The 12,846-nt window shown below is 45.6% G+C and overlaps 1 non-coding gene across 2 annotated transcripts; it reads right to left on the reverse strand.

The window, feature by feature from the left end:
• Window positions 1-850: 850 nt before the first annotated feature.
• Window positions 851-4,235, reverse strand: LOC102733762 (uncharacterized). Of its 2 annotated transcripts, XR_014142201.1 has the most exons (4): window positions 3,972-4,235; window positions 3,458-3,529; window positions 2,397-2,997; window positions 851-1,776 (listed from the first exon to the last, which is right to left on the reverse strand). It is a non-coding gene; the product is annotated as an uncharacterized LOC102733762 (transcript). The 2 variants fall into 2 exon arrangements; XR_014142200.1 differs by lacking the exon at window positions 3,458-3,529.
• Between the last annotated feature and the right edge of the window lie 8,611 nt (window positions 4,236-12,846).

Here is a 12,846-nt window from a genome sequence, read left to right on the forward strand (position 1 = left end):
ACCATGACCTGAGCCGAAGGCAGACGCTTAACGACTGAGCCACCCAGGCGCCCCTGGTGGCTCTATCTTAAAGGAAGGTTATACACAGATAACAGGTGAATGGTTGTGCTTTTCAAGCTCTGCCTTAAGAATTCTATGTGTTATAATTTGAAATTTTAAGATATATCTGTGTGCTCTAAGAATAAATGCAGAGCCCTTCCTTCCTTTTTAAAATAAAATTGGGACTGAAACCCACACTGTTGAACTGTTACACTTTTAATACATTTCAAAATCTGGTTAAGGTTAGTATCCCTCTTTGCTCTTTTCCTTCTTTTTGTTTAAAAAAAAAAAAGGGGGGGAGGCACCTGGGTGGCTCAGTCATTAAGCGTCTGCCTTCGGCTCGGGTCATGATCCCGGGGCCCTATGATCGAGCCCCGCATCTGGCTCCCTGCTCCGCGGGAAGCCTGCTTCTCCCTCTCCCACTCCCCGTGCTTGTGTTCCCTCTCTTGCTGTGTCTCTCTGTCAAATAAATAAATAAAATCTTAAAAAAAAAAAAAGGATTCTTTTTACATGCTTTTCAAATAAACTTTCTAAGTTCCTTATAAAAATTGTATTGGGTTTTGACAATTACATTGCTTATAATTTAGGGAGAACAGACAATTTTACAACATTCAAAGCTTCTTGCACGTCTTCTAGTATGATACAGGACATGGATGTACTATAAAATTTATACTATGTTTAGTCCTAGATATTTTAAATTTTGGGGGTGGGGAAAACTACGCATGGAATCTTTTATCTCATTTCATCATCTGCCTGATTTTAACGTATATGTAAGAAAGTTATTAATTTTCTTCTCTTTTTTAAAGTAAGCTCTATGTCCAACATGAGGCTTGAACTCATGACCCTGAGATCAAGAGTTGCATGTTCTACCAACTGAGCCAGCTACCCCTGAAAGTGATAAATTTTCATATGCCATTTTCTGTAGTAATCACCTTACTCAAATTTTCTACTACCGTTTCCCAGTTTTTCCCCTGCCCCTGATTTTTTTAGGGTTTTCAGGTAAACAATCATACTATCTATGAATAATAATTTTACTCTACCAATTTCAGATACAAATTTTATAGTAAAATTTTCTCTTAAGGTGGCCTGACAGAACATAGACTCACGATCAACAGTTAACACCACAAAACACATGGCCTTTAATTACTTGTTAATGAGAAAAATAATTTTAGCAACTATTGTTTATTGATGGTTTACTGTAATCCAGGCTAACCACAAGTCTCATAATGTTTAATCCTCACAATCTAAGAGGTAAATTCTATTTTTATTAGAGTTTAATCACTCAGGCTAAATGTGGTCAAGTATCTTGCCCCCAAATCATAGGTTCAGAATCAGGCACCAAACCTGATTCATCTGGCTGTGGCGGTCAATCCCTTAACCTCTATGCAATGTTGCTACCTTAAAATCAAACAGTGAAGAAAGGCTTCCCCATCAGGGGAAGGTAAAAGGAGCCTATTTCTTAAAAGGGCAGTCACTTATCTTAACAGGCCAAGATGGACTTAAAGACAAAAACCGATGCTTAAGTCCTAGATTGGGCTTTTGGGGGGACAGAAGTTACAGGGCCAGGACATAAAACGTCCTCACACAAACACCTCCAAGAGGCCATTTTAAAATCACAGAAAAAACTAACACTTACTTTGGTCACCAAGTCATTTAACCACCCTGCCTGGAAAGCAGGTCTTCCTTTGGGGTCTTCCTCTGGGGTCTCTTGGGGAAGGGCAGAGTTCTGAGGAGCAGCTAGGGAAGGGAGACCATGATGGAGATTAGTCCTGTTTGAACAGCCTAGGAAACCTCACCAAATAGATGCCTATACTTTCCTAAAGTGAGAAAAACAGCACCCCTACTTTAAAGAATCAGAGGGAAGGACCAATGACTTGTCCTAAGATATCAATGCAGGTTTCAAAAACAAGTCTGTTCTGGGACTGCTAAGGATATGCATCAAATTCCCAATTTTCTACTAAATCTTCGTGTGATGTAAATTGTGTATGCTGTCTCTTAATAAGGAAATGTGCTCTGGACCCTTTTCTACCTTTTAGGAAGCATGTTATTGTAAAATCCAATTGACAAAGCCAATGACTTATTGACAGAATGGCTCAAACCTCTGCAGGTAAAATTCCTGAGGGCTCGCACGGGGTAACTGGGTTGTCTGGTCATTGTTTTAGGACACTAGGTAATGTGTGTTTGGTCCCAGTCTGGAAGGGGCAAGCCCTGCAGGACGGGGTTCATGTTAAAGCCTGTTCTCACTCACTGTGGGGCCCTTTGCTCTCCCCAATTTCTTTAAGGGGCTGCTCTGTGATATGCTGGCTGACTTCTCTAACCACCCAGGATTCCTCCCCTTTCTGCCCTACAATTCTCACCTTCTTCTTCTAGAATCTGAGTCAAATCCTCCACCAGAGTCACCACTTCCTCACTGCTCTCTGGGTACTGGGACTTCACCCAAGTCCTAACCTCCCCAGGCAGGATGGTCAGGAATTGCTCCAGCACCAGCAGCTCCAGGATTTGTTCCTTTGAGTGAATCTCAGGTCTCAGCCATTTAAGGCAGAGTTCTCGGAGTTGATTCAATGCCTTTCGAGGACCAGCGAGGTCTGGATATGGAAAATTCCTAAAATTCTGTCGACAGGTCTCAGTGTCACGCAAGATTCTTGAAGCAAGGGTTTCCTTCTCAACACTGTGGGGTCCACTCTGAGCCTTGTCCGGCTTCCACATGAGAAGGACTTGGGAGCGTGAAGAACTGGTCATCCTCTTGCACGAGGCTAACATTGCTACAGACAGGAGAGAGAATCTGGCAATATCCTTTATATCTCCAGCAGTGAGCCAGCTGCTTGAAGTCTCATGCTAGAGCCACAAAGACATTATATCAAGGGCTGCTGCAGCCAAGGGCAGAACAGGGTCAAGGTAGAGTTAGCAGCCTTAGTTACAAATTCTGAGCCCAGAACTTGCAGGGATGGTTAAGAGACCCTGAAACAAAAGAACAGACCATAAAGTCAAGAATTCTGGTGCTCTCTGCCATGCACACACACAAACAGAAACAGCCTATTCGGTGTGCATAGATAAACACACACCGACTCTACCTTGGTCTTCCTCCCCTACATCCTCAGACTTGTGAGATAAATGCAATCTGTTGGGGACAGGGGTTGGGACTGCTCTCAAAAGGTGGTAATAGAAGCAAAGACCCAAATCATGAGCAAAACAACAGATCAAACTTCTAACTTGTTGAAACAGAAATTAAACTTTTACAGAGCGGGGGGGAAAAGCTTCCGTGTTTTTCGGATGTTATAGAAGCTATAAAGGACTGAAGGGGCTCTCAATAACAGAGCTTATCTATAGGTACTTAGAACAAACCGGGAGGAGAATCCTTCCTAATAAAGTGCTCAAGGTTCCCAAGGAAACTGTCAAGGAAAAAAGGGCGGACATTTACCTGCTTTGCATATTAATGCCAGCCTATTCTAGCTTTTCTCTACCTAAGGGCTGGAGAGACAAGTCTGTTGGACTGGAAAAAAGTACAAGAGGCTGGTGTGACCTGAAGCCCTTTTAAATGCTTCTACAGGAGACAATCCCTCATGAATAAATTTGAAACCAGGATTCCCGAAGAAAACCTCAGAACAGGCCTGACCCGGCGACCTGACACCGCCTGACCGCGGGCTCCAGCTCTGAGCCCTCCTCAGGCTCAGTCGTGTAACCAAAGCCAACTGTTTACACGCCCTGCAGAGGATATGCGCCAGCCTCGCCCGCCGCCTCCCCTTCCCGGTCGCGTCTCCCTAACTCCTCTTCAGCCGGAGGGTCGCGGGTAGCGGGGACCCGGCCCGCCACAGCAGCCTCCACCCCGTGCTCGCCTTCTCCGCAGGCCGCGAGCGCGGACGCCGCCCGGGGACGGGCTGGGGCTCCGGCCTGACCGCGCGGACACTCGCCCCCGGCGCCCTCGACATCATTACCTGTCGCCGGGAGCCGGCGGACGCGCAGCCGGAGCGGCGGGAGAGGCCCGGGGCAACAATGGCGGCGGGGGCGCGGGCGCCTGCGTGGCGAGCTTGGCCCCGCGCTGCAGAGGGGCCTCTGGCTCCGCCACTTCCCTAACGCGGAAAGCACGACGCGTCTCGGCCAGAAGCCGCACCTTCCAGCCCGGTCCTGAGAAGCCTGGGCCGATTCACACCGCGCTTCGGCTCCACCGCGACCTCGCCTCAGCGCCACTGCGCATGTGCGCAAGAGGAACGCTGCGCGCCCGCCGAGCCAATCGGAAGGCGCGTCCCGGCCCTCCCTCCCGCCCGAGCCTCATTCCTTGGACCCGTCTCCATGGTAACCTCCTCCACCCATCACTGCGACTTGCTTGTTAGCCTGCAAGGTTCTAAGGGAACTTTAAAGTTTCCCTGGCCAGAAGCAGGTCTGGTAGATGACTGGGAGGTGGGGGAGCTACTAGCATCTCGGGGAGGGGGATGCGGATGGGCGGCGGTTAAAGCTCCGCCCCAATTAACCAGACAAAACCTGGTGCCAGAGTTCTAGAGGAAGGAGGGGCAGGGAAGATGTGGGTCCAAAGGCAGAACAACCCAAAGTGCGCTTTCGGGCTTTACTATGCATACACATCTACTATTAAATTTTCTAAGTTCCTCCTCCGGGATCTGATTCTGACTGGGAAAAGGGATAACACCCAACAGCACGTTGTTTACAGAGACACAACAAACGACATAAAATGCTTGAAAATAAAAGGACAGAAAAACATTCCAGGCGCTCCTGTTATTTACTGCTGTGTTGGCAAACCACCCAAGACTCAATGGTCTTGAAGAACAACCACTGTACTATGCTCATGGATTTTGTGGGTCAGGAATGTGGAAGGGGGAACAGCGGGCATGGCTCTTCCCTGCTCCACCGTGTCTGGGGGCCCCGCTGAGATGACTTAATGGCAGGGAGGGTCCATTTCCAAGATGGCCTCCTCACTCACATGTTTTAATGGGTGAGCTGAGATGGCTTAAGGGTGAGCTCAGCTTGGATTTGATCAGAGTGCCTCTTCTACGTGAAGCACTCAGGCTGGCTGGACTTCTTACATGGCATCTCTGGGCTTCAAGAGCAGATATTCTACTGAGTAAGAAAGAAGCTTCGTGGCTGATGACAACATAGCTTTGGAAGTCACATAGCATCACACCATCACCCATCTGATCAAAGCAGTCACAAGTTGTGCAGAATCAAGTAGAGGCAAAAGTAGACTCCATCTCTTGATGGGAGTGTCAGAGGGTCTTAATACTACTACAATAGGCAAATTTGAACAAAAAGAAATTGGGCAGTGTGATGGTCTTTGATGTGTCCACTTGGCTAAGCTACAGTCTCCTGCCATTCAGTGAAACACAAATTTAGGTGTTGCTGTGAAGGTATTTTGTAGATATCTTTAAAGTCCACAAACTCAGTTGAATTAAGTTAGGAAGATTATCCTAGATAACTTGGGTGGTCCTGATTCGATCAGTTGAAAGTCATTAAAAGCAGAATTGAGGCTTCTCTGATGAAGAAGAAACTCTGTGAACAAAGCTTCTAGCCTGCCCTTCCTGACAGATTGCCCTATGGATTTTGATCTTGCCCAGCCCCCACAATTAAGCCAATTCCTTGTAAAAATCTAGTACGTATGTTCTGCTTCTCTGGCTGCACCCTGACTTATACAGGTAATAATCCTAATAACTGACAAAATGGAACTTTAAACAATCACAAGGGAATAAATAAGTATGGTATCCACTTATAAAAAGAAAAATTGACAAAGACTATATATCCACCATCACTCTATGTCCCTAACAATAAGGCCTCCAGAGATACTAAGCAATAACTGATTACTGCAGGGAGTAAAACATAAATTAACAACTGAAGCTGGAAACTTGAACACGCCCTCTACAACACACTGTGCTGGGCTGCCAGGATCCTCTTTCAGGGCTGGGGCACCTGTTCCCTTGGGGGCTAGTGTGTTTCACGGCTGACAGCTCGTGATTATGTCCCTGGGAATTGTCCTGGCTGAAGGGAGCTGCCTCTCACAGATATCTTCTCCTCCCCAGGGCAGTCCACATTCAATGGTGTCACTGCAGGGATTCAAAGACCTTGGACCTCTTGCTTCAGCTTGCAGCATCTCTAAAGGCCTGTCCTGGCTTGAGTTCCCTGTAGGATCAGATGAGGCCTCTGTTGCAATCGTGCAGCATTTCAGCTTTTTCCTGGGGCCCAATCCTCCTTACGTCACTCCTTTACAGGTATTTTTCTAGAGAATACTACCTAACAATACCCCTTTAGAACTCCAAGACTCAGGACGGGACATTTGGATTGACACAGGCAAAAACCTTAAAACACTAATCCCTCTGAGTTCTCCGAGCCTGCAAAAGTGGCCCACTCCTTCCAGTCTTGCTTGAAGATGATGCACACAGAAGCTGCTTCTTTGCAATAAGACCTGTGCCCCTCTGAGGAGCTATTCTTTCCTTCCCTCCTGATCATTAGATCAATTAATAGGGTCAAGTCACCACAAAACCCAACAGGAGAAATGCTGGTCCTGATAGGGTAGGATAAGGAATATTCCCTGCATTTGCTGCAGGCCCTCGCCCACCTGTATCTGCGGGAACAGGAGTGTATGGGTCTGGATTCTGAGGATGCTGGATCCAGGAAGACAGGACATATAGCAAGTACTGGAGAACTTCTTGAAAAGAAGCACAGGCATGTACGGTCAATTAATTTTCAACAAAGGAGCCAAGAATGTACAGCGGGGACAGAACAGTCTCTTTAATAAATGGTGTTGGGACAACTGGACAGCCACAATCAAAAGAATAAAAGTGGACCACTATTCTACACCATACACAAAAATTAACTCAAAATGGATTAAAGACTTGAACATAAGACCTGAAACCACAAAACTCCTAGGAGAAAACATAGACAGTTAAGTCCTTTGACATCGGTCTTGGCAAAGATTTTTTTTGGATTTGATACCAAAATAAAGGCAACAAAAACAAAAATGAACAAGTAGAATGACGTCAATCTAAGAAGCTTCTGCACCAGCAAAGGAAACCATCAGCAAAATGAAAAGTCAACATAGTGAATGGGAGAAAACACTGGCAAATCATATATCCGATAAGGGATTGATAGCCAAAATATATGAGGAATTCATACAACGCAATGGCAAAGAAACAAACAATCCAGTTAAAATTAATGGGCAGAGGACCTGAACAGACATTTTCCCCAAGAAGACATCCAGATGGCCAACAGGTATACAAACAGATGCTCACCATCACTCATCATTAGGGAAATGCAACTCAAACCCACAATGAGATATCACATCATACCTGTTAGAAGGGCTGTTATCAAAAAGACAAGAAATAAGCATTGGCAGGGGATATGAAGAGAACCCTTGTGCCCTGTTGGCGGGAATATGAACTCATGTAGTCACTATGGAAAACCATTCCTCAAAAAGTTAAAAACAGAACTACCACATGATCCAGCAATTTCACTTCTGGGTATTTACCCAACAGAAATGAAAACACTAACTCAAAAAGATATATACACACCCATGTTCACTGCAGCATTCATTACAATAGCCAAGACACGGGAGCACCTGAAGTGTCCATCAGTGGATGAATGGATTGAGAATTTGTGGTGTATACATATATGTGTGTATATCTATTCTATACATAGAAAACAATGGAGTATTTTTCAGCCATTAAAAAGAGTGAAAAAAAAACCCCAAAGAGTGAAATCTTGCCATTTGCAACAAGATGAATGGACCTTGAGGGCATTATGCTAAGTCAGACAGGGAAAGACAAATACTGAACAATTTCACTTATATTTGGACTCCGAAAAAACAAAAACAAAAATCTGAACTCATAGGTAGAGAACAGACTGGTGGTGGCCAGGGGCAGGGGGTGGGGGTGGGGATGGGCAAAATGGGTGAAGGTGGTCAAAAGGCACAAACTTCCAGTTATAAAATAAGTCCTGGGGGTGTGAATACAGCATGGTGGCTGGGGTTAACAATACTGTGTTGTATATTTGAAAGTTGCTAAGAGAGGGGCGCCTGGGTGGCTCAGTCGGTTAAGCATCCGACTCTTGATTTCAGGTCATGATCTCAGGGTCCTGGGATCAAGCCCCACGTCAGGCTCCCAGCTCAGCGGGGAGTCTGCTTGAGATTCTCTCTCCCTCTGCCCCTCCCAGCCCCTGTGAATGCTCTCTCTCTCTAAAATAAATTTAAAAAATGATATAGGGGCGCCTGGGTGGCTCAGTCATTAAGCGTCTGCCTTCGGCTCAGGTCATGATCCCGGGGTCCTGGGATCGAGCCCCGCATCGGGCTCCCTGCTCCGCGGGAAGCCTGCTTCTCCCTCTCCCACTCCCCTTGCTTGTGTTCCCTCTCTCGCTGTCTCTCTCTCTCTGTCAAATAAATAAATAAAATCTTAAAAAAAAAAAATGATATATTAGTTTCAGGGGTACAACACAGTGATTTGATATTTGTATACATTGTGAAATCATTTCACAATAACTTAGTTAATATCCACCACCACATAATTACAACCTTTTCTCTTGTGATGAGAAATTTTAAGATCTACTCTCTTAGCAACTTTTTTTTTTAAAGATTTATTTTTAGAGAGACAGCAAACACTCCCAGGGGCTGGGAGGGGCAGAGGGAGAGAGAATCTCAAGCAGATTTATCTCAGTTAAAAAAAAAAATAAAATGCCCGGGACGCCTGGGTAGCTCAGTCGGTTAAGCATCTGCCTTCGGCTCAGGTCATGATCCCAGGGTTCTGGGATGGAGCCCCACATCGGGCTCCCTGCTCTGCAGGGAGCCTGCTTCTCCCTCTGCCTCTGCCTCTCTCTCTCTGTCTCTCATGAATAAATAAATAAAAAAATCTTAAAAAAATAAAAGTAAAATGCTTTGTTATTTAAAAAAAAGAAAAAGAAAAGGAGCACACTCCTGTGGTACAGGGTTTAAATACGCTGGCACAGATGCAAGGAGATGGTGCTCACATGTTGGAAGGACTTTTGGAGGGCAGGAGAAGTAGACGGCTCCACACTGAGCAGAAATGCTGGAATCGCTTTGGCAAAAGGTGAAAGAAGGGTTTATGAAAGGCTGGAAAATGTACCAGCTGACTGCTTCATTGAAAGGCCTGGAAGACCCTCTGTTGAGATAAAGAATGTGCTGGGGGAGGGGAGCAGCAGTATCATTGAGAGGCTCAGTGGTGGCTGTCCGTGCAGGCTGAGGCTGACAGTAGGGGATCTGTTATAGAACTGGGCTTCCTGAGGGTAGCACTTGACCTTCGGAAACACGGTGAGCTCAATGAACTTAATAAGCAATAAGAGCAAAGTGGATGGAGGAAGGGTGGGGAGTGGAGGGCGTGCTTTATCTTCCGAGAGGCTATGGAGACGACAGGATGTGGTTTCTCTATAGGTGTGAGACTTATGGGCAGACAAGAGGGGCTGGTGCTCAGTCGACATGATCAAATGAAATAAAGGATGGATGACCAAGAGGCTTGGTCATGATTTTTCCAGCCCTCCTCCCAAAGGGACCTATGGTTATTTACTCAGGTACACTGGGAAAAGGGGAGTTCCCACAAGTTTCAAGGCTAGATTTAGGGACCTGGAGCATCATGATGAGCTCTGTGTTAGAATGGAGGAATATGGGAGCCAGGTAATAAATGGAGGACTGCCTCATAGCAGGTCCACAAGATTCACTGTCCCATCCAGCAATAGTTTCTCGAAGCATTGAAGATGTAATTGGAGTAAATGTACTCGTAGTTGGCAAGTCAAATTAACTCCTTGGCTTGTAGGGTAAGAGCTCTACAAATTGGAAAAGACCAAGTGGAATGCTCTGAAATTACCTCCCTACCCCATCCCTGACTAAGACAGAAATCCAAAAGAGCATCACTTCCCAGAAGGAATGGCAGAGATTTGTGCCTCTCTTAATCACCTAAAGCGTAGACGGGGAGGTCCTCATTGTGTTCCCATTTAATTCAATAGTCAGCTCCCTCCAAAATCCAGGTGGATCTCAGAGGATGACAGCGGATTATTATAACATATCTATTATAAATATACAATATACACTTATGTAGTAAAAAAAAGTCCCTCCAATTGCTTTGCTAGGGCAGATTAAGACAGCATCAAGTATATGACATTCAGCCATGGTTCTGTTCATCCACCAGATGAGCAAGAAGGGGCAGGCACATTGGAGACCTTGGTGAGATACACACACCACAGAGGATGGAGATTAATCCTACAGAGTTTCAGGGGATTGCCAGAGAGGTAAAATTTTTCGGGGCCCAGGGGTATGGGGCATGTCAGGAATTCCCTCTGACGTAAAGGACAGACTATTATTTTATCTCACACTCCCATCTCTTAAGAAGGAAACACAATACCTATAGGACTCTCTGGGATCCGAAAGCAGAAATGTTCCCAGTCGGCAAGCTGTTCCAACCCAGCTACTACATGGAACAGAAGGCTGTCAGCTCAGCGTGGGGCTGGGAAAAGGCTCAGCAGCAGCCCTGCCACTGGGACCGTCTGACCCACTAGACTTGACAGTATTGGGAGTAGCTGGGCTGGAAGCCACCATTGCAGGAAAGATAGATCAGGCAACAATATCTTCACTATGATGGTGGCAAAATGCTGGTTTTCCAACTCAAGCACTGGGGGGCTTGCAAGCAACATATTTACTTCTCACAGTTCTGGAGGCTGGAATTCCAACATCAAGGCACCAGCAGATTTGGTGCCTGTTGAGGAAGAACCTGCTTCCTGGTTCACAGATGGTTGTTCTGTTTGTGCGTTTCCCCACAGATAGCTTATTAGTTACAGGGAGACAAAGTGATTATGTATTCGAGAAATCAGATCAAATCTCGACTGGTTGATCAAAATTGACATTCAGTGGGGGATGGATGGATAGTCTATGCCTCCAAATATGAAATCCTGAACAGGATACAGGATTATCTGGTATTTCAGCTGAGAGAGAATAACTTGAATCTATGAGTGAGAAAGTGATAGATTACCGTGGAATGTTCTTTTACAGAATGAGAGGAGTGTGGGGAATCGGTATACTAGCAAAATGCCAATATCATAGACCACAGGGAAAGGCATGAAAATGTTCCAGATTAAAGAAAGGTAAAGGTCACTTTGTAATTAACTGGCGTAACTGACTATAGACTAGATCCTGTAATTGAGGGGCAAAAAGGACGTTCAAGTCATTTGACAAATTACACAAGAGATAGTAGAATAGATGAAAGTATTGTATGGAGACTAAAGTTGCAGAACTTTATTTGAGAGAGTATCTCAACTCTTGGGAAAAATCTCTCTTCAAAGTATTTAGGGGTTAAAGCCCAGAATATACATAACTTAACCTCAAATAATTCAGGGGACAATATTGTGCGTGTGTGTGTCTCTATCTACAGCCTGAAGGAGAAATTAAACAGACACAAATAACAAAGAAAATGGAGAAAAATAGGGGTACCTGAGTGGCTCAGTCAGTTGCGTCCAACTCACTCTGGGCTCAGGTCTTGATCTCAGGTCGGGAGTTCAAGCCCCGCGTTGGGCTCTGCTGGGTGTGAAGCCTACATTAAAAAAAAAAAAAAAAAAGGATAAAAATATCACAAATGAATGGATCTGGGTAAAGATTGTTTTAGTATTCCTTGTACTATCCTTATTCTTGCAAACTTTACACTGCATAATATCTTTCTAATGCATTCCTAGATACTTCAATATTTCTCATTATCTTTTCCTAGAAAGAATTTCTAGGAAATCTTACATCCAACGAAAAAGTTAAAGAATGAAAACAAAAATAGGAATCTAGGAACGCATGAATAAAACACTGTTTGGGCAAACACTTTGTAGAGAAAATTGGCCAAGGATTTAAAAAACATTAAAGATTATCTAAATAGGGGTGCCCGGGTGGCTCAGTCGGGTAAAGCGTCTGCCTTCCGCTCAGGTCATGATCCCAGCTTCCTGGGATCGAGCCCCGTGTGGGGCTCTCTGCTCAGGGGGAGCCTGATTCTCCCTCTCCTCCCACCTCGTGCTTTCTGTAGCTATCTCTGTCTCTCTCTCAAATAAATAAAACCTTAAAAAAAAAAAAAGAATTCTCTAAATAATGGAGAGCAAAGACTGTATGGCATTTTATTTTTTTTTTTAAAGATTTTATTTATTTATTTGAGAGAGAGAGAGAGAGAGCGCGCACATGAGGGGGGGAGGGTCAGAGGGAGAAGGAGACTCCCTGCCGAGCAGGGAGCCCGATGCGGGACTCGATCCCGGGACTCCAGGACCATGACCTGAGCCGAAGGCAGTTGCTCAACCAACGGAGCCACGCAGGCGCCCTGTATGGCATTTTAATAAACCCTTTAGCTCATCACAACAACACAGAGAAATTATAACCAAGATCTTCCCACCCTCACACAAAGGCTGTGAACCTAAAAGTTTTGGGGTAGCGTTACCGGAATCACCTTCTTGTGCCCAACGACAGAAACGAGGCTGGACCCCAAAATCAAAGGCACAGGCAAGGTCTTACGGGGGCTACAGCTCAAAGCTGCAGGAGACACAGGACGAACACAGAGTAAAGCTGAACCCCCCTGCTCAAACCTGAGGTCCTGCGTAGGTAGAGAAAGTCCCCGGCTCAGGTCCCCGCTGAAGGTTCAATATGCTAATAAGGGAAAGGGGGGAAAATGCCTCATCCTGATTGGCTGGAAGGGCCCCGTCCTGATTGGTCAGAAGGGTCTCGCCCTGATTGGTTGAGCCTGGCAGGCCACTCAGGCAGCTCATTGGTGGTTTTTGGAGCCGGGTCCTGCCTTTTAGGGCCGGCTTGTGCGTGAACTTGTCCGCAACCCGCTTCTGCTCTGTAAGAGGCGC

This window comes from Leptonychotes weddellii, unplaced genomic scaffold (genome assembly GCF_054177405.1).
Source record: "Leptonychotes weddellii isolate Sample4059 unplaced genomic scaffold, ASM5417740v2 HiC_scaffold_3140, whole genome shotgun sequence".
Lineage (NCBI taxonomy): Eukaryota > Metazoa > Chordata > Mammalia > Carnivora > Phocidae > Leptonychotes > Leptonychotes weddellii.